Below are 22,991 nucleotides of genomic sequence, written 5' to 3' on the forward strand. Positions count from 1 at the left end.
CAATAAGGAAACCGTGTGGAGAATGAGGAATTTATCGGTAGAAACAGGAACTGAAAGATAGAGTTTGGAAAGGTCGTGATGATCCATGTGCAAACCAGAGATACGGGGAAGCAGAAACTGTAAAAAGGCATGCACTCTGAAAAGGTTCATAGCGATTGGTGGTAACAGGTGATTAAGAAGTAGAGATTAATTATGGAGCTTAGCATGACTTCTGTTCTTGTGGTCCCAGGAGTCCTTGGACCTGGGTCCAATTCTGATGAGATTTGGCTGTGCTTATGTTCCTGGATGCCTATGAGGAATCTCTCTTGATTTCTGCCCTATCTACAACCAACTGTTAAAACTTCTCATTACTGAAGGTAAGTCAAGAGATTTTTTTCTGTATATTGCGAGCAAAAACCTGATCTGGAAAAACTCTAAATTAGTTCTGTTTCTTCTTACGTGGGACTTTTAATTGACATTTCAATTAATGGAGGCCGACCTTCAAATGCTACTGTTTACTGCCATTCCAGGTCTTATAATTCGCATTTGTGTTTGTCTTTTAGCACAGAAAAGTTGTTATGTTTAATTTGTTAAAGGGGCCACCGGCTGTTAGGTTTTTACATTTTTAACCATAATGTTTATCAAGGGAAACTATTTTTACGAAACACATTGCAGTGAAGGATGTAGCAATACATGTTCCCAAATGGAAGCATTTGTGTCTTCACACAGCCCAATGAAGGGTACCATTGAAGCTAAAGGATGAAAATACAACAGCAGAGATAAGACATGGTAAAAATAAAAACTTACAACATGTGATGCTGAGGGGATAATAAGAATGGCTGATATTAAACTAACATAAACCAGACACTGAGTAATGGCTTCAGATATAAAACTCCACCATCTCTCTGGTTTTAATACACAATAGATATTTTCTGTGTTGGCTTACTGGAACCTTTTCCAAATATCTTTAACCTGACTATGTGTTCTCATTAGTAACCCTGATGTTATAGATGTAGCAACCACTGAACTTAAATAATTCTGTGGTTGAAAACTCTTCAGAAAGAGATCAGCTCAGCCAACAAAACAGAATTATACAATCACAGAAGTTGCAAATGAGAAGGGACCAAGAATTCAACAAATGAGGAAACCAGGTCATTGAGTTGAAGTGACTTACCTGGAATGTCCTAGCTCTAGAGGAGCCAGGACCAAAACTAAATATTGTGTCTCTTTTCTCCAGGGCCTTGCCTATTTAGTTATAAATTTTTATGCTACAAAAATTTATCAGAAAAATTTTGGAGCTGTGGGCAGAGGTTATTGGCAGAGGTTATTCCCCTTAGAAAGATAGTGAATATGATAGATATCACAATTGGAGTGTCTAATACGAGACATTTTGGGGACATGAAGTGGGCCCTACTTATCTGCCTCTTGAAATTAAGAAGAGAACAAAAAATTATCAAAAAATTAATCTGTAAAATATTTACCTGTCCTCTCAGTTTGAAGTCCAAGGCATATAGTCTTTATGGCATGTCTTTTCAATATCAGTGCCATCTAGGCTTTGAAGGCAAATATGACTGCATTTAATGGGAGGCAAGTGAGCTGATGCGAGAACGAGGCAATCAAATCTAGGAAGGTATTTGCATCAGGAAGTACAAGAGGCAGAGAGCCATGAATGGGAGGGGTGTTACACAAAATTTGGCCTACTTCCTAATTATTCTTAGGCCTTGTATTGGCTAAAATGAAGTCAGAATGATTGTCTCTATATGCTGATAGATAAAGAAGGAAAAAATAGATGACATAATTCTGGAGGCACCTGATTTTGTAAGATGTGAATGATGAAATTAGGAAACCCAAAATAAGATCTTGGTTTTGTATTGCAGGAGATATAAAAGAAAATGAGAAAACATTCTTAACATACAGAGGATGCCAAAAAAATGTATACACATTTTCAGAAAGGAAAAAACTGTATTAAAATTATAGTACTCAATATATGCCTATGAAAGATGTATACATTTCCTTTGGCACCTCTGGTAGAAGACCAAAAAGAAGATAAAGGAAAATAGTTTTCATTTTTGGCAGGAAGAGAGTTTTTTTCTTAGTGCTTTATCTTTAATGTTTATTTGGGAAAAAAAACAAAGGAATTGTGGCAATTTGAGAAGAGGAACAGGAAGCTTACTTTGAATAAGAAAACTTTAATTCTCACATAGCCACCCAAAGTATCTTTTTAAAATGCAAATCTGATAATGTCACCCATTGTTGTTAAAAGAGAAGAAACGTACAAGGCTTTTGTCCCCATGCCACCCCAATTTGCCCCCAAGTCATGCTGGTCATCTTTCAATCCATCTAGCACCATGTTTCTTCCTGCCCCAGGGCCTTTGTAAGTGTTTCTGCTGATACTTTTCCCTCTGCCTGAACTCCCACCTTCACCAAGTCAGCTCTTACTCATCCTTTAGATTTCAGCCAACATGTCAATTTTTCAGGAAACACCTCTCTAGTCCTTTTGGCCACAGTTTAAACTGAGTCACATTCTCATGGCCCATGTATATTTCCTTTATATCAATTTCGATGGTTGTGTGGTTACCTCTAATACGTGATTGTTTGAATAGGTCTATGTTCCCCATCAAACTGTAAGCTCTGCCTGAAGAGTCCTCACTTTTCTTTCTTCTCATCAACCAATATTATCCTGAGTGACTATCATAATATTTGCTACATTTTTTGTGCCAATAAACATTTGTTCAATTAGTGTTAAACATTATGGTCATGTAAACTAATCTAATATATAAAACTAGAAACCTGTTTTTTCCTATAATATTAATAATGAAACATAAAATGAGAATTATCAATCTTTTAACTTGCTGTCATGTTAATGATTCCAGAAGAGCAACCAATAGGGAGGAGGTTGGAGGGATTTATTCTTGAAAAACCATATGAGATACCTCTCTTGTAGAATTTATTGTGACGATTACATGAATTAATAAGTAGAATAAGTCATCTTGTATGATACTTTCTTTTTTTGGTCATTTCCATATGCTACCTCTATCATTAATAACAATATTTTCTATTTTTATTTAAATCTATATTAAAATGAAATATTGCACTATTGTCATAAATGGAAAACTAGTATCATAAATAGTTGCTGAAAATACAACAGTAACTATAAAATTTATTCTAATAACTATAAAACAATACAATAAATTTTGTCTGGATATTACTGCCTGAAAAGGTTCTGAGTCTGTCTGCCTTGTTTCCATTGAGATGGAAACACGGTCTGAGAACTTATAGACATATCAGCAACAAACTGGACTTTTCTCCTTACACAAAATATTGAAAGAGAATTGAAAATAAGCTATCCCTTTCACAGATACGACTGTGATAGTTAGTGCCATGTGAGGGAACCATGTAAAGTCAGTACACCATCGTCAGTAGGACATGGGCACACCCGACATTTTGAAAAACACAGATCTGAAAATTGGAGGTCATGTTAAAAATAATTCCATGGGTTCTAGAAAATAAAATGAGATGCAATATTTGAAACTCCTGTGTAAGTTTAAAATTCTATATATAATTTTTTTCATTCAAAAAATGAGATAACATTTATGTGTTCATCTTGCTTTTTATGTTGGAAGGGGCAGAGATGAGGTTGGGTATACTTGAGAGATGCAAGTTTATTTTTAATGGGACAGTAGATCCATTTTAGTTCTATCTGCTGTGATATCTTCTTTCTCTCCATGCTGTGTGTGTATGTGTATGTGTATGTTTCTGGTCTACTGCTGTCTTGTTCTCATCTTTAATCTCTAGACATCGAGATTTGATTAGTAGGTTGGTTAAGCACAAACTGGATGGACAGTTTGGGCTCTGTCCTTACTCCCTGGGTTATTCTAATCCAGCTACGGTTGCTGGGTTAGTTTTCAGCAAATTACATGCTTCCTTTCTTTCAAAAGAGCATTAAAGAGGAGAGTTACCATCAGACATAATGAAGTTTGGGGCAATAAGCAAAAAGGCTTTGGAAAAAGCATAAAATACTTGTTATATAAACTGTCAGAAATCTAAGTGCGAAGTAATGGTAGGAGGGTACACAGTGGTGGAAACACCAATGAAAATGAGCAAATGAAATGCTGAGGATTTGTACTTATATTGTAAAAGCTGGATTCCTGCTTCCCCCCACCCCCCAGCAAACCTATCTCCCATACCCAATTTTGTCTCTCTCTCTCTCTCTCTCTCTCTCACACACACACACACACACACACACACTCACTCACATTTGTATTATTGAAGAGACTAAAGTACTCATCCCCAAAGACACTTTTAAGCAGTTATTCAGTGGCTCATCCCTCACTAAGTAAGACTTTCTTCTTGTCTTTGACATAGGCAGCTGAGATATCTAAGCTAGCAGGTATTCTTGTCTGATTTCAGGCAAGATAGGCTCTAGGCTCACGTAAATGCCAAGCATAGCCACATTCTTTCAAGATACTGTGCACTCTGAGGACCTGCCAGAGGGCAGGTGGAGGTGAAGGGAAAAAATAAACATTTCTGTGTTGTTTAAAAGTCTGAAAATAGGATAAAACGAGATGTCTCTGGAGATGGGAAAAAAAGCATGCAAAGCCTACAATTTGAAAAAAGAAAAAGCCTATTGTGAGTTTCCAGAGCAAATGAGCAGTCAGGGAGGCAGAGTGAGACATCCACTCCAGTGAAATGAGTAAGACCTCTTCCTCTGTACAGAATGTCTCTCCCAGAACCAGGTGAAAGAATTCTTTACAGGTGTGGTTCCCAAGCTTTAACATGTAGAGAGCAGAATCATCTGGAGGGTTTTGTAACACTCAGAGTTTCTGCTTCAGTAAGTCTTGGGTAGGGCACAAAAATGTGCATTTTTAACAAGTTCCCAAGTGATGCTGACACTGCAGGTCCACATTATGGGCTGGGACTTGCACCAAGTGCAGGGAGATAAAAAATGATGAGTGACCTTGCCCTCTAGAAGCCTGACTAAGTCATCTGTGGGCCCTGTGTGACAAGTCTCCCTGTGTTCCTATGAGACTCACAGACACGACATGTGTCACTTAATGGCACCTGCCAAACCTAGCAAAGGGTTTTTCACATGTGTAATATCAGTTGTACCTCACAGTGAGAGTGTAGGCAGATCAAGCATTTTCATGAATACTTTAGAGGTGTATAAACAAGATAAACTAAGACCTAGAGGGAATAAATGATTAGTTCAAAGTCACAGAGTGGGTAAATGAAAGACCAAGATCTAAAACTCAGATCTTTTTTGATTAAAGGCTGTACTCTATTCACTAAACTTCTTCATTACGAGAAGGTATAATGAATCTTAGCTGTGAACAAAAAGGGGCTAGCATATATGTGGCTATAACGTGATATAAACTTCTTTGTATTTTGTACAATATATCCAGCTAATTCCTTTAACCACATATAATAATGTAGGCATTTACAAAAACACCACAGATGACTAATAACACAAAGAGAAGTCAACTACATTGCATCAAACAAATGCAAATTCCTTCCATTCACGTACTCATACCTTATTCTCCCTCTCCCCACTCATAAATTTTCCTAACTAGAAAAATAAATTATTATTTCACTGGGTAGTAACAAAACAGCTTGATAACTGTGAATTCCTTGTCAACTGAGAGTCACTTTCTTTCTAGAGAAGGCAGTTACAAGTTTGTCTTATGCAGAGCACTGATCCACTGCCAAGGTTTCAATTTAGTTGGCTGGTTTGCTGTTCACAGTGGTGACACACAGATCATGACTCCGGGTTAGCTGTGTCACAGGCTAAAAGCATCTCAAAGGATCTGCTCCTTATTTCTCTATGCTCAAGCATCTCCTGCTCTTGCCGAGGGTCCAATAATATCTTGGAGCAGGAGGCGACCTAGGAGAGCAGGAAAATTCAGAATCCCACAATTAATGGCTAAGAAAAGGGAAGCCCAAGATTGTATAAGTGAGTTGGTCAATGCTGGTCTTTTAATTAGTAGCAGCTCCATAGCTACAACACAGATTTTCTAAACTCCAGACTAGTGTTTTACAAAAACAGTCTCTCCTGATCATTTAATTAAAAAAAATTTTTTATTGAGTACCTATTAAACTTACAGAATGTCAGATTTTAAAGAACTTTATAAATAATCCAAACCATTTTTATGTTTGAAATTTTTGTTTTATCTATTTTAAATTGCATTTTAAATGTATTTTATGATTTTTTAAAATTTGTAGAACAGATATGAACTACTTTAAAAATATTAAACAATACAATAATACACCTAATAACAATGAACACAGTTCTACATCTCCCATCTATATCTACTTACCACCCCAGAAATAACCACTTCGTACCACAAGTCTGTGATTCATTTCATATGTTCATGTTTATGTGTGTGTATTCTCTTACAGTGATTCATAGGTCTGTGACTTATGCATTTCACTTAACATTATCTCATAGATTATATTGAATGTCAAGAATCGGGCTACATCATTTCTATATAATGATTGGAATAATTATCCTTTTAGGGATTACCGTATTTTTTAAACAATATTCCTTCTATAAACATTTATGCTCTACCCTATTTTTTCTTTAAGAAACAATGCTGGAGGAAGTTCTGATACTGTTACCGGAGAGTGGGGCCCTTCTCAAGGAGATGTCCAGGCTTGACTCTCACACTGGGGTTGAACCTGGCAGAGTCTGGATAGCTTCCCACACAGGGGGTTGAACCCAGGCCTTGGGGAGGAGAACTGGGAAACTTAGCTGCTGCGTTACAGGAGGATGCCCCCCCCCCCCGCCCCTTGGCCCAGTGTCCAGGTTCTTGACATCTCGAGCAAAGAATTGAACTAGTCACACAGGTAAAGTGGTGAAAAAGTTTATTAGAAGAGATAGTACACTCCGTAGAATTAGGAGCCGGCCAAGCGCTAAGAAAAGCAGCTCAAGGCTCAGGGCTCAAGGTGGTATTATTATTAGGAGAGAAAGTACACTCCAAAGGGTTTGGACTGGGCCCAGCTAAGGCGGGGCTCAAGGCTCAGTGCTCATGAGGCAGCAGCTCACAGAAGCCTGGGGGTTTTATCTTTTTTATCTCTGGGATGGGCTGTCCCTCTCCAGGAGCCTGGCCACTTGATTGACACCTGTGATTGATAAGGAGACACTATCTCACCCTCTTAGACTCTGCATGTCCCTTCCCAGAGTTCAGTCTGTTATATTGGTATTAATGAATTACTGGGCATATGTGTGATACTATAAAGATGGTATAATGAGGCCAGAGTGAGATGGAGGTCATGGTTGCCCTCTACCGTGAAGGACCTATCTAATTTGTTGTTTTTTAGTTTCACAGTGGCTAATGGTTAGGGCAGATAAGGGAAAAATTTGGGAAGTCTCCAGGCAGTGCTCCCTGTAGATTGTGTTGGATGTGCAGGAATGCAGAGACCCCATTACCTGTCTCTAACTGCCTGCCTTGTTTTCCCTGAGAGACGTGATCCCCATAAATCTCTGCGGGGAGTTAAGGGATGGGAGGTCTCTTCTTCGGTATCTGCTTCAAGCTGAGAAGGGGGGTAGAGCTGTCCCTACCTAATGGGGATTCACGAAACTCTCACCCTATCTGTTCTTAAATAATAAAAAAAGGGGTCTCTTCTTCCTTGGTCGGGGTGCGCTGGAAGCCTTGCTGGGACATAACTCGTATCCTGATGGCCCCTAGACAAGAAGAGACAGGCGTTAGTTAGCCAATTAAAAGTGCTGGCTCCAGGAGTAGGACTTGAGGCCCAATTTTCTTAACTTTACCCAGGGGTTAGGTATGGACTGGCCTGGAGGAGTGTTAAAACCCATTTGGTCTCTGGAGTGGTATTTGTTTATCCGAAAGTTAGGTCTGGGGGAATGCTGGGCTACAATGATTACAATAAACAAGCTTTTAAGTAGTTATCTGAAGCAGGGGTGAGCAACATTTGGTGATTTAGGCTAGGAGCAATCTTTAGTTTAGAACTAAGAATCTGATTAAAAGAGTGATTAAGACCAGGGGCTAAAGAGCTAAGAAACGAGGGAAAAGGAGACTTCACATTTCTATAGTTGAGGGGGCTCTCCCATATCAATACTGCTTTGGTGGTGCACGCAAGCCCCTGGTAGCTGGCTCATCCCTCCAGAGGAATGCTGCTCTCCCACAGGAAGTAGGCCAGGGCAGGCTGCCTATGCAGGAGAAAAAGCACTGACTCTCTGCCTCTCAGTTCTCAGCCCTCCTTTTGCAACTGGCAGACAAAAACAGACATAGAGTACCGAAGAAGGCGTTTAATGAGTACCAGCGCTGGTACCTCCGTAGCCAATCTGGTAGCAGGATTTTTGTTTTTTAAACGCCATGGTATAATCAAAGTGTGGTAAAGGATCCGAAGTTTAACCAGGACAGCCAAGTAGTTATGCCCTGGTGGTCATTTAAGCCAGAGTGGAGCTGAGGGGAGGCCAAGGAACATTACCAACTTCTAGAGTATTTTTTTATAGTATATTTAACATGCAAAGTATGTTAAATTTGTAATCCTTTGCAATTTTTCTATTTTGGGCTCATTGTCTTTAGGACATACTGTCTATCTCTGGGCTTTGCAGTTTACTTTTAGAAAACAATGAAGTATCCATCCTTTTGAACAATTTAGAAAGAGCAAGCCATCAGGCTCTCTTTGCACCTGAAGTCCCTGGAATTATTCCACAGCAACTCCAGGGATTAGCAGTCGCCTTCTTTCACCTTTGACCTATATTTCTCCTCCTTCCTTATTAAATAGTTGGAAATATGGTCACTTTAGGTAAATGCTAAGATTCTCTGCTCCTAGTTCTAATTCATTTAATCGGAAATAATTTTTTTAATTTGACAGTAAGAATTCTCTACTAAAAAATAAGTGCATATTATTATATTTGTTAATCTTCATGTTGAGTTTTCTGCATCAGGATTTTTGCATAAAGTAAATAATCATATCCTGAGAAATTGGAGATATTTTGGCTTACATATGGCAAAATCTGCTTTACAATTTATTGACAAGAAGCTTCTCTACTGTTCAGTATCTTATTTTTGACACCCAGACTAGATTTGCCCAGACTATCTGAAATGTCCCCTGAAATTCACTGTATTATGTTCTTTTTTCTTGTTTTTAATAATTTTTCTAGTTTTATTGAGACAAGTTGACAAATTTGTAGTTTATAAATAAAATTGTATTAAATTTAAAGTACACATCATAATTTGATAAACATGTATTTTGTGATATGATTACCACAATCAAGTTAATTGGTTGTGGTAATCATATCACAAAGTATACATCCATCACCTCAGGCAGTTACTGTTTTTTTTTTGGGGGGGGGGGTTAGAATGCCTAAGACCTACTCTTTTTTTTTTTTTAATTTATTTTTAAAATTTATTGGGGTGACCATTGTTAGTAAAATTACATAGATTTCAGGTGTAGAATTCTGTATTACATCATCTATAAATCCCATTGTGTGTTCACCACCCAGAGTCAGTTCTCCTTCCATCACCATATATTTGAATCTCCCTTACCATCATCTCCCACTCCCCACCCCACTTACCCTCTGGTAACCACTAAACTATTGTCTGTGTCTATGAGTTTCTGTTTCTCATTTGTTTGTCTTGTTCTTTTGTTGTTTTTGGTTTATATACCACATATCAGTGAAATCACATGGTTCTCTGCTTTTTCTGTCTGACTTATTTCGCTCAGCATTACACTCTCAAGATCCATCCATGTTGTCACAAATGTTCCCATATCATCTTTTCTTACCGCCGAATAGTATTCCATTGTGTATATATACCACAACTTCTTTATCCATTCACCTATCGAAGGACATTTTGGTTGTTTCCATGTCTTGGCCACCGTAAACAAAGCTGCAGTGAACATTGGAGCATACGTGTCTTGATGTATAAATGTTTTCAGATTCTTTGGGTAGATACCCAGGAGAGGGATTGCTGGGTCATATGGTAATTCTATTCATAATTTTCTGAGGCACCTCCACACTGCCTTCCATAATGGCTGCGCCAGTCTGCATTCCCACCAACAGTGTATGAGGGTTCCTTTTTCTCTACAGCCTCTCCAACACTTGTTACTATTTGTCTTGTTGATGATAGCCACTCTGACTGGGGTGAGGTGATATCTCATTGTGGTTTTTATTTGCATTTCTGATGATTAGTGATGTTGAGCATTTTTTCATATGTCTATTTGCCATTTGTATGTCCTCTTTGGAGAAATGTCTCTCCAGGTCCTCTGCCCATTTTTCAATTGGGTTGTTTGTTTTTTTGTTGTTGAGCTGCAAGAGTTCCTTGTATATTCTGGATATTAGCCTCTTATCAGAGGCACTGTTTGCAAAAATCTTCTCCCATTCAGTTGGTTGCCTCTTTATTTTGTCAATGGTTTCTTTTGCTGTGCAGAAGCTTTTAAGTTTCATATAGTCCCATTCATTTATTTTAGCTTTTACTTCCATTGCCTTTGGAGTCAAATTCATGAAATGCTCTTTGAACCCAGGGTCCATAATTTTAGGGCCTATGTTTTCTTCTATGCAGTTTATTGTTTCAGGTCTTATGCTTAAGTCTTTAATCCATTTTGAATTAATTTTGGTACATGGTTACAGATAGCAGTCCTGTTTCATTCTTTTACACGTGGTTATCCAATTCTCCCAGCACCATTTTGAAGAGGCTCTTTCCTCCATTGTATGTTTTTAGCTTCTTTGTCAAAAATTATCTGTCCATATTTATGTGGTTTTATTTCTGGGTTCTCAGTTCTATTCCATTGGGTATGTGTCTGTTTTTCTGCCAATACCATGCTGTTTTGATTATTGTAGCCCTGTAGTACAAGCTAAAGTCAGGAAGTGTGATACCTCCATTATTGTTCTTTTTTCTTAAGATTGCTTTGGCTATTCAGGGTCTTTTGTGGTTCCAAACAAATCTGATGATTTTTGTTCTATTTCTTTAAAAAATGCCATTGGGATTTTGATGGGGATTGCATTAAATCTGTATATTGCTTTGGGTAATATGGCCATTTTAACTATGTTGATTCTTCCAGTCCATGAGCACAGAATGTCTTTCCGTTTCTTTGTGTCTTCTTCAGTTTCTTTCAAAAATGTCTTATATTGATGGATTTGCGGATGTTGAACCATCCTTGTGCCCCGGGGATGAATCCCACTTGGTTGTGATGAATAATCTTTTTAATGCATTGTTGTATTCTATTTGCTAGAATTTTATTTAGGATTTTTGCATCTGTATTCATCAGAAATAGTGGTCTGTAGTTTTCTTTTTTTGTGCTGTCCTTACCAGGTTTTGGTATCAGGGTAATGTTGGCCTCATAAAGTGAGTTAGGGAGTACTGTCTCTTCTTCAATTTTTTGGAAGAGTTTGAGCAGGATTGGTATTAGATCCTCTTTGAAGGTTTGGTAGAATTCACTAGTGAAGCCATCTGGTCCAGGACTTTTGCTTTTGGGAAGGTTTTGAATGACTGATTCAATTTCGTTACTAGTGATTGGTCTGTTTAGATTTTCCAGTTCTTCATGGTTTTCAGCCTTGGAAGGCTATATGTTTCTAAGAACGTGTCCATTTCTTCTAGGTTGTTGAATTTGGTGGCATATAGTCCTTCATAGTATTCTTGGATGATCCTTTGTATTTCTGTGGTGTCAGTGATAACTTCCCCTTTTACGTTTCTGATTTTGTTAATCAGTGTCTTCTCTCTTTTTATCTTAGTAAGTCTAGCCAAGGGTTTGTCAATTTTGTTAATCTTTTTAAAGAACCAGCTCTTTGTTACATTAATTTTTTCTATTGTTTTTTGTTCTCTATTTCATTTAGTTCTGCTCTGATTTTTGTTATTTCCTTTCTTCTGCTGACCTTGGGTTTCACTTGTTCTTTTTCTAGTTCTTTAAGGTGTAACATGAGGTTATTTATTTGGGATTTTTCTTGTTTCTTGAGAGAGGCCTGTAATGATATAAATTTCCCTCTTAAAACTACTCCTCAGCAGTTTTTTAATCTTTTGGTTTTTAATAATTGACATTCTAATAGATTTGAAGTGATATCTCATTGTGCTTTTGATTTGCATTTCCCTGATGATTAGTGATGTTGAGCACCTTCTCATGTACCTGTAGGCCATTTGTATGTCTTCTTTGGAAAAAACATTTATTCAGGTCCTTTGCCCATTTTTTAATTGTGTTATTTGTATCTTTGCTTTTGAGTTATATGAGCTCTTTATGTATTTTGGATATTTAACTGCTTATTAAGTATGTGGTTTTAAACATTTTCCCTCACTCCATAGGTTGCCTTTTTATTTTGTTGATGGTTTCCTTTGCTGTGTAGAGCTCTCTAGTTTGTTGTAGTTGTACTTGTTTATTTTCAGTTTTGTTGCCTTTGCTTTGGTTTCAAATCCAAAAAATCATTGCCAAGACTAATGTCAAGGTTATCCCCTACATTTTCTTCTTAAAGTTTTATAGTTTCAGGTTTTACATTCACATGTTTAATCCACTTTGAGTTGATATTTTTGTGAATGGTATAAGATAAGGGTATGATTTCATTGGAGTTGATATCTGGAGTTTTATCTTAATCTTCTGTTTGGAACATATTCCCTTGTTTTTTCTGAGATAGAAGTTAAGACACTGGAAAAATAAAATACATGTATTTAAATACTCTATACAAATCATCAGCTATTAGATAAAAGAAACAGATATTGTCCAACCTTTTTGTTTTCATATGATAAAACTAAGGTTCAGAAACAGAGTCATAACATTAGCCTTTTCTCCAGGCTTCTAAGCAAACAGTTCTTGCATTATATTATGCCTCCCCTGGAATTATTGCTCAATTGTATTCTGAATTATAACTTTTTGAGTCGTAGCACTTTTATTACAATATGGCTAAATGGATCACGAGAAGAGTTCCTTCCTACTTGGTCCATTTGCCTAAAAGTTGCAAATGAAGCTCAAGAAATAAAAGTGATTGCCAAAAGATAGAAAGTAGCTCTAGAAGCAAAAGCCTTGGGTAGAGCTTAGGAGAATACTTATATTAAGGGACAGAACAGGAAAAAACAAACCAAACAAAACACACAAGCCTACAAAAGAGACAGAGAAATTGTCTTTAGAGTTTAAGAAGCAAATCAGTGACCTATAGCTGGAGTTAGAAGTCATTCAACTTCGGGGGGGTGAGAAAAGGGGGGGGGCAAGGAAGAGAAGTGAGAAAAACAAGTATAAAGAAGATTGAAGGGAAAAGAAGAAAAAAGGTGGGGAGGAGAAAGGGAAAGACCAATGGTAGCTAAAAAAGTGGTGCTAAGAAAACATTAAAAAATACAAAGGACTTGATAGTTTATCTATGTATAAAAAAACAGATTGAAAATGTAAGTTACAAAAGAGATTATTAATGAAATGAGGTCCTAGAGGAGGCAGGAGGAAATGAAATTGACACCCTGGAAGAGGGATTGATGCTTCTTTGGGACAGGTGGGAAGAAGAGGCAGGATGGAGATGGTGAGCTGTGAAGAAGCTTTCACTACAGAGCCTGGGTCTCAGTAAATTACTAGATGAGGATATCTGCCAAAAGGGAAGAGAAGGTACAGGGGATGGCAAACATTTGAAACAATCATTCCCAGGTTTTTGAGAGCAGTTGCTCCTTGCTTGAGCCAGACAGCCTCACGGTGAGATTCCTACATACTAGGTAGTGGGAGAGAAGGGAGGGAACGAGAAGTTCCGCTATCCACATAGATAAAGCCAAGGAAATGAGAAGCACTCTGCTTTCCCAGCACTTATACACCGATTTATTGCAATCAGTGTGGCAAAGATGTGACTTTGACAAAATTATGACGGTCTCAGACACTCCTAAGAAAACCACACCCCTTGTCACACTTGTGCACATCCATGGCAGGACAGTGAAGGAAGTAAATGTGAGTGGGTGGAAAGGTAAGGAAAAGGCTACAATCCAGACCCCAAGCCATGCCTCCCCTACCTTGGTGCTTTCATGTCTATGTAAAACAGGGTTTCCCATGCAGCATATGTCTGGGAAGGTGGATGGATGGCTTTTGAAGATCAGAGTGAATGTGAATTAGAAACTGCTAAACCAATAAACATCTTCTAGGTTTAACTTTTTTTTTTTTTTTTTTAATGTGAGTCCATCATAAAACCAACCACTGAGTCATTGAAAATTCAGACCAGCTTGTTCAAAAGTTAACTAAATTCTCAAAGTATTGTCTGGAAGGAAAAAGAGCATGAGTTTCTTTTTAAAAATCCTGAATGTTGGAGGAGCTTGTGCCAAGAGAGTGTTTGAAGATTTTTCTAAAATTTGAGTTTAAAATGCAGTCTTTCACAAACTGTGTTACGTTTAAGTCCTGGGGTAGCACCAGTCTATAGTTGTTATAATTCTTTATGGAACACAACTTCATAGCTGGTGAGCATTTTATTTATATCAGCTAAAATGTTTTAGCCCCATCTAATTTTCACCCACGGAAAAAAGTATTATTGAGGAGTTTTAACTGTCATTCTTGGCAACAATACATACAAATTCTGACTTTCTGTTATACTAAAGAAGATAATTTTAGACCATAATAGAGAAAATTTAAACTGGGCTGGATTCCCGCTGAAGCAGAAGAGGACATGTGTTTCAATCTCAGAGAATTAACTGAGGTCCTCATCACTTTAAGAGTTTTTTGAGAAAAAAAGAAAGATGTTGTGTGAATATAGAAACATTACGAGCTTTGGAGCATTGGATCTTTGAAAAGCAGGCACACGAGAACTCTCTTTTAGTTTCTTCTCCATCCCTTAAGCTTCCTACAACTAAAGTTCTTTTCTTTCCAGAAAATTATTTCACATCACCTCTGGAACTGTTTGTGGATAAGCTCATACATATGAACATAATGTGGCCCCAGGCTACTTACTTTCACACTGTTACCTCCTACCCTTTTGCTTCATGAAATTCTCATTGTTCCTGTGACAGAGATAGCTAACTGCCCACCAACATTTGTTCAGCTCTTCCACATTATAGAGTGGTTTCTGGAAAATGGCTGCCAAACCCAGGATTACATTTCCCAGCTATCCTTCTTTCTAAGTAGAGAAACATGACTACTTCTCACCTCTGAAATATGAGCAAATGCTGCATGGTATTTATGTTCAAGGAAGATAAGTGGTAATGCCAGATAAGTAGATGTGCCTTTTCCATCTTGTTTTTCTCATCCTTCAACTGGATGCAGAACACGCTGAGGCCCTAGGTGACTGTAGAGCCACAAGATGTGAGAGACCTGGGTCCCTGAATTACCATGTGGAGGAAAGCCACCAGCCATCCAGGAACATTCATATTGGACATTTACATGAGTGAAAAATAAAATTATAGTGTGTGACATTACTAAAACTTGGGGGCTTATTTGTTATATCAGCTAGGATTATCTTAACTAATACAGATTAGTCAGTCTCATTTCTCTTACCTTTTTTAATGTGTTTCTTTGGCTTGGAACGCTATTGCCCTTTTTTCTATGTGCCAGATATTGTTTGGAAAACAATAAAAGCGAGCAAAATAGAGAGCCTATTTTCATGGAGCATGAAGTATAATGAACTATGACTTATCCTTCGAGAAAAAGCTTAGTGTCACTTGCCTTTAATTTTTCCTGATCTGCCTTTTTATTCACCCCTTAAGCAAAAATAGTTTTTTTCTTATTTGTGGACTCGTAGAAATCAGGATCACTAACAAGTTATACAACTCCAGGTGGCAGTCTCCTAGATGAAAATAGTACAAGTCTAGACATATGGACCTAAAATTATTTGCTTATACATTTCATCTTCTGCATTGTGGTCTCAGACAGATCAGGGACTGTGTCCTTTTGGTTCTTGTCAATGTAGTTTCAAGCATGATAAAGAGTAAGTGTTTCTGGAATTGAAATACATTTTATCAACTACTCTTTTTCAAGAAGGGTTTTACGAGGAATGGTGTTTTTTTTTTCTCCTTCCTGGTTCTGAGGTACAAATACTGATGTTATAAAAAGTAGCAGATTGAAGTTGTGCTGAATATAGTTCCATTGTTGGAATGGTGCTTGATAACACAAACATCCAATCCTCTTACTCCTCCCAAAGCACTGTACCATTTTTCAGAACTGGATATCAGCCAGTAACTCTTCATCAGATCCCAGGCATAGGTACCTTTTCTGTTTTCAGCAGATTTCTTCAGGGTTGCCATTCTTAGACAACCATTTATTAAGTAATACAAAAAAGAATCAAACAAAATTGTTGTTCCATAATACATTATATATCATCTCAATTTACAATAAGTTTCTGAACTCTCATAACCCCCTTGACATGGACAAAAGGTACATCAGAAGCTTAGCAATGGGGTAGGTGAGTGTATAGGAAAGAGCTGAGAATAGGCAGACTGGGGTTAGGCGATGAAACTGGTGGGTCCAGGATTGGTCTGTAGTTTTCTTTTTTTGTGTTATCCTTACCAGGTTTTGGTATCAGGGTAATGTTGGCCTCATAAAATGAGTTAGGGAGTATTGTCTCTTCTTCAGTTTTTTGGAAGAATTTGAGTAGGACAGGTATCAGATCCTCTTTGAAGGATTGATAGAATTCACTAGTGAAGCCATCTGGTCCCGGACTTTTGCTTTGGGGAAGGTTTTGGGAGACTTATTCAATTTCCTTACTGGTGATCCATCTATTTACATTTTCTAGTTTTCATGATTCTGCCTACGAAGGCTATATGTTCTAAGAACTTGTCCATTTCTTCTAGATTATTGAATTTGGTGGCATATAGTCCTTCATAGTATTCTTGGAGAACCTTTGTATTTGTGTGGCATCCGTGATAACATCCCCTCATCCCCTCTTTCATTTCTGATTTTATTAGTGTCTTTTCTCTTTTTATCTTAGTGATTTTAGCCAAGGGTTTGTCAATTTTATTAATCTTTTCAAAGAATCAGCTCTATGTCACATTAATTTTTTTCTATTGTCTTTTTGTTCTCTATTTCATTTAGTTCTGCTCTGATTTTTATTATTTCCTTTCTTCTGCTGACCTTGGGTTTCATTTCTTCTTCTTTTTCTTGTTCTTTAAAGTGTAATGTGAGGTTATTTATTTGGGATTTTTCTTGTTTCTTGAGATAGTCCTGTAATGATATAAACTTCCCTCTTAAAATGGCTTTCCCTGCATCCCAAAAATTTTGGTAGGATGTATTTTCATTCTCATTTGTTTATGTATCTTTTGATCTCTCCTCTTATTTCTTCTTTGACCCAGTCATTCTTTAAAAGTATGATGTTTAATCTCCACGTATTTGTGGTTTTCCCTGCCTTCTTTTTGCAGTTGATATCCAATTTCAAAGCCTTGTGATCAGAGAATATGTTTGGTATGATTTCAATCTCTTAAATTTGCTGAGGCTAGTTTTATGTCCCAATATATGGCCTATCCTTGAGAATGTTCCATGTACACTAGAAAAAAATGTGTAGTCTGATGTTTTAGGATGAAGTGCTCCATAAATATCAATTATGTCCATTTCATCTAATGTGCCATTTAGGGCTGCTATTTATTTATTTTCTGTTTGGATGATCTATCCATAGCTGTCAATGCTGTATTTAGGTCCCCTACTATAATTGTGTTATATTCAATTTCTCCCTTTAGTTCTGTTAGTAGTTGCTTGGTATATTTTGGTGATCCCTTATGGGGGCATAAATATTGATAACTGTTATGTTGTCTTGTTATGTAGTCTCCATATCATTATGAAATATCAGTCTTTGTCTCTTATTTCATCTGATATCAGTATGATAACACTTGATATTCTCAGGATACCATTGGTTTGGAGTGTCAATTTCCACCCTTTCACTTTGAGTCTATGTTTGTCCTTGTAGCTGAGATGTGTCTCTTGGAGGCAGCATATGGTTGGGTTTCGTTTTTTGATGCAATCTGCTACTCTGTGCCTTTTTATTGGTGAGTTCAGTCCATTTACTTTTAGGGTAATTATTGATATGTGAGGATTTCCTATCACTCTATCTTTAGTTTTCTGGTAAGGCTGTGTCTCCATTGTTTCTTTGCCATTTTGTTGTTGTCTATTATTTCCGTGTGGTGGTATTCTATGATTTTTCTCTCTGTTTCTTCTTTTATTATGTTATATATTTCAGTTCTAGATTTTTTTTTTGATTGGTTACCATTAAGTTTATGTAAAAGGAAGTTTGATATTTAGAGTATTCCATTTTCTTCAGCACGCTTACTTTCTCCATTCCCATATTCCGGTTCAGGCCTTTACTCTCCCCCTTTTTGAGTTTTGGTTGCCACAAATTGTCCCTGTTGATGGTGGTCGAATAGCCTCCTTTAGTACTTCTTGTAGTGCGGGTCGTGTGTTAGAAAATTCCCTCAGCTTCTGTAAGTCTGGAAAGGTCTTTATTCCTCTTTCATATCTATAGGATATCTTTGCTGGATATATTATTCTTGGCTCATAATTTCTCTTTTTCAATAGTTTGAATATTTGGTTCCACTCCCTCCTGGCTTGTAAAGTTTCTGCTGAAAAATCTGATGATATTCTAATGGGCTTTCCGTTGCAGGTTACCATCTTCTTTTCCTTGGCTGCCTTGAGGATTCTTTCTTTGTCATTGATTTTTGACATCTTCAATACAATGTGCCTTGGAGAAGGCCTGTTTGGATTGAGGTAATTACGTGTTCTATTTGCTTCTTGGATTCGAGGATCCAGTTCTTCCCATAAGTTTGGGAAGTTCTCATCAACTATTTGTTTGAATATACTCTCTGTTCCCTTCTCTCTTTCTTTTCCTTCTGTATGCCCTTTAGACTTATATTGCTCTTTCTGATTGAGTCAGAACGTTCTTGTAGAGTTCTTTCATTTCTTTTATGTCTTGTCTCTTTCTTCTTCCATCTGTGTCATTTCCAGATTTCTATCCTTGATGTCACTGATTCTTTCCTCCGTCTGATCAACTCTACTATGTAAGCTGGCTATTTCATTCTTCATTTCTTTTATTGAGTTCTTAATCTCCAGAAATTCTATTTGGTTCTTTTTTTAAAATTTCAATCTCTTTGGTGAAATGTTCATTTTGTTCTTTGATTGTGTTTCTGAGTTCATTAAACTGCCTGTGTTTCCTTGCATCCCATTGAGTTTTTTCAGAACTGCAATCTTGAATTCTCTGTCATTTAAGTCGCATATTTCCATATCTTTAAGTTCATTTTCTGGAGACTTTTCATTTTCTTTCTGAGCTTTTTAATTGCCTTGATTATTCATAGCCATTAATGACTTATTATTTCTCTTCCTGGACATCTACAGGAGTGGGTTCTACAACAGGTTGATAGAAAGAGGTCTTTCTTTTGTTTTCCAGTAGGTGTTGGTAGATGTTTTATTTTCTCTGACTACAGCCTTTTATTCTCTTTCACACTGTAGTGTTATGTTTTCTCTGCACTATTCTGGTTTCTCACAGTGGGGGTATTCCCTGGAAGTTGGGTTTCTCCTCTGTGAACAGTTCACCTGGGTCATACCGAACCACATCTGTGGGGGGATGTGGAGAGCTTCTGAAGTCCAAAGGTCTTCCTGCACCAGATTCAGAGTCCGTGTGTTTCAGCAGCTCTGTTTACTCCTGCAGTGATCTGTCCAGATAGGTGGGAATGGGGCCCAGAGCAATGGCGGGGACCACCACCACAACCAGTCCTGCTTCCTTAGCTCCCTCCCGTTTGTTGGCACTAGTTGGGCTGCAAGTCCATGTCTGTGGACCACAGTTCTCAGAACTGCAAATATTCTGTCTGACACTGCTACTATTCCGCTTCTAGCACTAGGCAGGTGCAGGCAGGGCAAGCTCTGGGAGGGTAGGGAGGGGCAGCTAGGCTCAGTGCCTAAGGCTTTCTTTCTCTGCTTGGCAGTGAGGGCTTAAACTACCGTTTTCAGCCTTCTTCCCTCAGTCTTTGCTCCAAGGTCTCTGCCATGAGCATTGGGTTCAGTCGTGTTATATTTTGACCCCTCAGCCCTGTGGGCCATAAGCAGAGCCCTAGCAGTTCTTCCCTCTCACACAGCTGCAATAGTTCCAGAATGCAGCGAGCTTGGAGCACCGAGCTAGTCTGTGTCCTGCGCCTGGGCAGCCCCGTCTCAGCACTTCTCCCTTCCCTCCTCCCCTGCTCGCACAATTTGCCCACCTTTAGGTGATTTCAGTGGTGTGCATCTTAGTTTTGCTTGTCTGTTGTGCAGGGAGTCCTTTGTGGAGTTACAGTTGTTCAATTTGTTGTAAATTCCAGGGGAGATTTCAAGAGGCTCACCTCATGCCACCCTTTTTATGGCATCAATTCAAGAAGGATTTTAAGTAAGAGAATGGCAAGATCAATTTGCTACTTTGTGCCTTTGGAATAAAGTCGGGCTTCTTCTAATATTTCTAATCTCATCCATTTATCATTCCCTCTTTCCACTATGTATTCTGTATGTTTCCCCAAATATGCTGTGCTCTCTTGCCCATGAGACTCTGCACATACAGTTGTCCCTTTTGCCTGAAATGCCCCTGTCATCCTTCTTCATTGGTTAACACCAGAGTTTCCTTCCAGACTGAGCTCAGATGTCTTCGTTCCCTGAAAAGCCGCAGCTACCCACAGTGCTGCACTAATTACCCTCTATGTCTTCCTACATCACCCTGCGCTAATTACCCTCTATGTCTTCCCACATCACCCTGCGCATCCTGAACTGCAGTGACCTGCTGTTTGTCTGTCTACTAAATTTGGTGAAAACTTTGCAGACGTGGAATGTGCCTTAATTATCTCTGAATCTCCAGGGCCTGGTCCAGATAGCAAGCACCCTATACTGTTTGAGTAATTTACAAGTGAACAAATGATTGATTAGGGAAATACAATTGAAACTAAAGACATGACAACAGAGAGCCACCTTCTCTATGAAGCCTTTTATTTGATCCCCAGTAAAATGCAGGTATCCTAACTTAGAGGTTTTCCCTTCATGTATCTCCATTGGAACGATGAACACATCACATGTCACATGGTCTCTTTGTGGTTCCCTCTTTGAAAAGCCATAAACTCTTAGAGAGTAGGAACCTTGTGGTTTTGTTTTTGAATTTCTAATACTGCTGGGCAGATAGCAAAAATTCAATAAATAACTGTAATCAATTGAAAATTAAAAATTAAATAAGCTCCAGATACTATTCCAAAGACTTTTAAATATTCCAGAGAGAAATGGTGTTTTATCTAAACCATTCTTATAAACATAGTTCAACGTCTTCCTAGTTCAAAGCCAACACTTCCAGTTTCCATTACCAAACGATACACAACACATAGGAAACAACTAGAGATATTAATAATAAAGGTATAGAAGACACCATTTATGTTTGTTGTTTTCAGAGTCTAATCTTCTTTCGTGTGCCAACTAATTAAGACTATTAGATGACTAATGTCTCTAATTGTTCAGCTATCTCAATATGCCATCCTATTTTAATCCCTATGTACTTCCCAAATTTTCAAAAATCTTAACTTACATAGATGTTCTAAACCAAAGAGGCAGAAATTAGTTTCCTAGTAAGAGAGCTATAAAATATTGCTGATAAGAAAATTGAAATAAAAAACAGGAAAAAAAAATAAAACAAACCATGATTTAAGCACCAAACTTGTGAGCTTTGGGAAAAAATGTTTGGATCCCTGTTTGGACAAAAGAAAGAAGAAAGCAAGCAGATTCTAAAATGCAACCTATTCCTGCTTGATGTCCTGTCTGTGAATGGTTAGTATAGGGTTCCTATAATGTGAATACATTAACATGACAGCTATGACTGAGAATTTTACCCCAATTAAAAAATAATAATAGAGATAAACATATAAGAGTAAGTCTAAATTGGTCTCACTCTAAATGAATAGCTCTTTCAAGCTTTAGGATTTAGTGCTTCTTTAGTTAAACATAGGCCAGACCTTGGCTATTTGCCCAACTGAAGGGGACGGTGACAGTGAGATATACATGGCTTATGGACTGACCACTACTTCTTGGCTGACCTTCCATACTGCTGAAAGATGCGCTTTCTCCACAGTGATCATCCTAAGTCTGAACTGACTGACCATCTCTGACATCACGGATTGTTGCTCTCATATGTTTGTTTGCCTTCCCTCTGCTTCGGGTGTATCTTCCTAGCTCTAAGCCCAAAGGCCTTAAAGTCCTCAACCTCTTCTTCCTAAATGAGGTGGTTGCATACATCCAGCAAATTCAACTAAATGTCTCATTCTTTGGAACATACTTCCTTCCTGTTTGACATTAACGTACAACTAACAAAAATAGCTCTTAAGTTTGGTTCTAGCCGAGAGAACTGGTAAAAGATGAGAATCCCTTTTTACATTAGGATTTTAGTGGTTGTTTGTGACAATATCCATTTATTGTGTGCCTATTATATACTATTAAGTGCAAGATAGGAAGGTAGTTTCAGTAAAATATGATGGGCATATAGTAAATTTGTTTTTCTAAACAAATAGAAGGGGGCCAGTGGAGAAGGAGCACACAGGAGGCTTATTGGCCTCCGCAGAGGGGTCAGGAAGGCTTCTTGGAGGAGAGCATGACTTGCTGGGCTGTCACAGAGGGATTTGGTATTAGCGGGGTAGAGAGGAATGGGGGTGGGTTCCAATCAATGAGAACAGTGTAGACAACGTCATGTGCAAAGACAGAAAGCCTGAAATCATCTGGTATCCCACACAGAAGATACCTTCTTTCCAATTCATTTTTCCAGCCTTGGGGAAATAAAATCAAAAAAGCCTTACTGGGTATAATCTCTTTGCTTACCAACTTTTTATAAAGATGAGAGTGAATTAATATTAATATAGAATTTTTATGTGTGCCAATTATTGAGCTAGATATATACTTTATAAGTATTTTATTTAACTGTCAAAAAGAAAAAACACAAAAATTGAAAAATCCATTCTCCCGAAAAGTAAACTAAAGTTCACAGAGGCTAACTGGTTGTGTAAAGTAAGGCAGCCTGCGAGTGACAGCCGGATTCCAGCTGCGGTTCAGGTATGAAAGCCCAGAGCTCATGCGTGTTCTGCACCAAGAGGCTTGCACACTGAGTACAGGAGCCGTTGAGAGGAAACAGTCATCTTTCATGGAGCAAA

At 37.9% G+C, this 22,991-nt stretch overlaps 1 long non-coding RNA gene across 2 annotated transcripts in view; it reads left to right on the forward strand.

The window, feature by feature from the left end:
* Positions 1 to 228: 228 nt before the first annotated feature.
* The window catches only part of LOC109453504 (uncharacterized), a 69,113-nt gene continuing 46,350 nt past the window's right edge, over positions 229 to 22,991 (forward strand). For both annotated transcript variants that reach the window (XR_012496933.1, XR_012496934.1), the window contains exon 1: positions 229 to 356. This is a non-coding gene — a long non-coding RNA (uncharacterized LOC109453504). The remainder of the gene's footprint in view (positions 357 to 22,991) is intronic.

This window comes from Rhinolophus sinicus, linkage group LG05, assembly GCF_036562045.2.
Source record: "Rhinolophus sinicus isolate RSC01 linkage group LG05, ASM3656204v1, whole genome shotgun sequence".
Taxonomy (NCBI): domain Eukaryota; kingdom Metazoa; phylum Chordata; class Mammalia; order Chiroptera; family Rhinolophidae; genus Rhinolophus; species Rhinolophus sinicus.